This window comes from Mytilus californianus, unplaced genomic scaffold (assembly GCF_021869535.1).
Source record: "Mytilus californianus isolate M0D057914Y unplaced genomic scaffold, xbMytCali1.0.p SCAF_40, whole genome shotgun sequence".
Classification (NCBI taxonomy): domain Eukaryota; kingdom Metazoa; phylum Mollusca; class Bivalvia; order Mytilida; family Mytilidae; genus Mytilus; species Mytilus californianus.
In genome coordinates, this window is record NW_026262691.1 from 992,941 (window position 1) to 996,004 (window position 3,064).

Below are 3,064 nucleotides of genomic sequence, written 5' to 3' on the forward strand. Positions count from 1 at the left end.
GACCAAGTATTGTTACTTTGCAGTTGGTCCTTCATCCAAGATGGCCGCCAGCGGGGGACTTAGTTTAACAGAGGACCCTATGGGAAATACATACAAATGTCTTCTTTTAGAGAACCACTAAATGGAATGAAACCAAACATGGCATGAATGTTCATTATGAGATGCTGACCAGGTGTTGTTACTTTGTAGCCTATCCATCATCCAAGATGGCCGCCAGCGGGGGACTTAGTTTAACATAGGACCCTATTGGAAATACATAAAAATGTCTTCTGTCAGAGAACCACTGAATGGAATGAAACCAAACATGGCATGAATGTTCCTTATAAGGTGCTGACCAAGTGTTGTAACTTTGCAGTTGGTCCATCATCCAAGATGGCCGACAGCGGGGGACTTAGTTTAACATAGGACCCTATGGGAAATACATACAAATGTCTTCTCTTAGAGAACCAGTGAATGGAATGAAACCCAACATGGCATGAATGTTCCTTATAAGGTGCTGACCAAGTGTTGTTACTTTGCAGACGATCCATCATCCAAGATGGCCGCCAGCGGGTGACTTAGTTTAACATAGGACCCTACGGTAAATACATACAAAATGTCTTCTTTTAGAGAACCAGTGAATAGAATGAAACCAAACATGGCATGAATGTTCCTTATGAGGTGCTGACTAAGTGTTGTTACTTTGCAGTCGGTCCATCATCCAAGATGGCCGACAGCGGGGGACTTAGTTTAACATAGGACCCTATGAGAAATACATACAAATGTCTTCTTTTAGAGAACCACTGAATGGAATGAAACCAAACATGGCATGAATGTTCCTTATGAGGTGCTGGCCAAGTGTTGTTACTTTGTAGCCGATCCATCATCCAAGATGGCCGCCAGCGGGGGACTTAGTTTAACATAGGACCCTATGGGAAATACATAAAAATGTCTTCTTTTAGAGAACCAGTGAATGGAATGAAACCAAACATGGCATGAATGTTCCTTATAAGGTGCTGACCAAGTGTTGTAACTTTGCAGTCGGTCCATCATCCAAGATGGCCAAAAGCGGGGGACTTAGTTTAACATAGGACCCTATGGGAAATACATACAAATGTCTTCTCTTAGAGAACCAGTGAATGGAATGAAACCAAACATGGCATGAATGTTCCTTATAAGGTGCTGACCAAGTGTTGTTACTATGCAGCCGATCCATCATCCAAGATGGCCGCCAGTGGGTGACTTAGTTTAACATAGGACCCTACGGTAAATACATACAAAATGTCTTCTTTTAGAGAACCACTGAATGGAATGGAACCAAACATGGCATGAATGTTTCTTATGAGGTGTTGACCAAGTGTTGTTTCTTTGCAGCCGATCCATCATCCAAGATGGACGCCAGCGGGGGACTTAGTTTAACATAGGAACCTATGGGAAATACATACAAATGTCTTCTTTCAGAGAACCACTGAATGGAATGAAACCAAACATGGCATGAATGTTCCTTATGAGGTGCTGACCAAATGTTGTTACTTTGCAGTCGGTCCATCATCCAAGATGACCAACAGCGGGGGACTTAGTTTAACATAGGACCCTATGGGAAATACATACAAATGTCTTCTTTTAGAAATCACTGAATGGAATGAAACCAAATATGGCATGAATGTCCTTATGAGGTGCTGACCAAGTGTTGCTACTTTGTTGCCGATTTACTGTTCAAGATGGCCACCAGGATATTTTATTAAAAAACGGGACCACTATTAATCCAAATTTGGCCTCAATCATTATTTGGGTATCTGTTATGATTTTTATCTATCTTTACATGATTTCTAAAACCAAAGTAGAGTCAGGTGAGCGACACAGGCTCTGGAGAGCCTCTAGTTTTCATAAATTTCTAATATGACATTGAGAATTAATTGAACTTTATTTGTTTATAGTCTGACAACAGATTTACTAAGTATTGCACAACAGCAAGAAATCTTTAATTGAACATAAATTCAATTCATATAACCAATTTCAAGTTCTTTGAATACATTTATTCAGAAACCTATAATATGTCAAATATTTAGTTACAATCCAAATTCAGACCTGAATCAAGCTTGAATATTGTGTCCATTTTTGCCCCAACTGTTCAGGGTTTGACCTCTGCGGGCATATCTAGCTGTGCTCAGCGAAGCAGTTTATTAATTATTATATTAATGACCTCACTAATGATTTAATCAATTGTAATTCTGATCCCGTTGTAATTGGGGACTTTTCTTTAAATATTCTTCTTTATGCAGATGATATTGTTTTATTGTCTGAAAGTAAAAAAGGACTACAAAACAGTCTTAATGCTTTATATGATTATTGTGACTGTTGGAAACTACAAGTTAACACAGATAAGTCCAAAGTTATTGTATTTAGTGTTCATTGCAAGGCTTCAAATGATGCTTGTCGTGCTGAGCTTGGTCGAATTCCACTCAAAAATAAAATTATATTTTCAAGCATAAATTTTTTAGAGCATATACTTTCATCAGAAAATACACTTGTAAATCAAATTGTCTGTGCCACAAGGTTGTCAAACCCCTGGATCAAAAAAACTAAATGCACTTTACAAAAATTAGGATATTCATATCTTGTAGAAAAAAGTTGTTTAACAAAGCAGCACTTGGGACAAGTAAAACAAAGAATTTATGATCAGTGCTTGCAAAATCAAAATGCAAACATACAGGAATCTTCTAAACTCAGTTTCTTTCGTCGAGTCTACAAAATGGGTCAAAGACCATCATATGTTGATTCACTAAACAATGTAAATGATAGAGCAGCAATATGCAAAATACGCATAAGTGCACATTCTTTAATGATTGAAAGGGGAAGACATCTTAACATTCCTAGAGAGGAAAGATACTGTCCTGTCTGTAAAAATGGGGAAATTGAGGATGAACAACATTTCTTATTACAATGTAATAGATTTACCTCAAAACGAGAAATATTACAAAATAAAATAAATGTCATATTTAAAATACAGCGTAACATTACCACTGATGATAAAATATCTCTATTGGTTAACAATAGCTCAGCATTATTACTAAGAGTGTCTTCC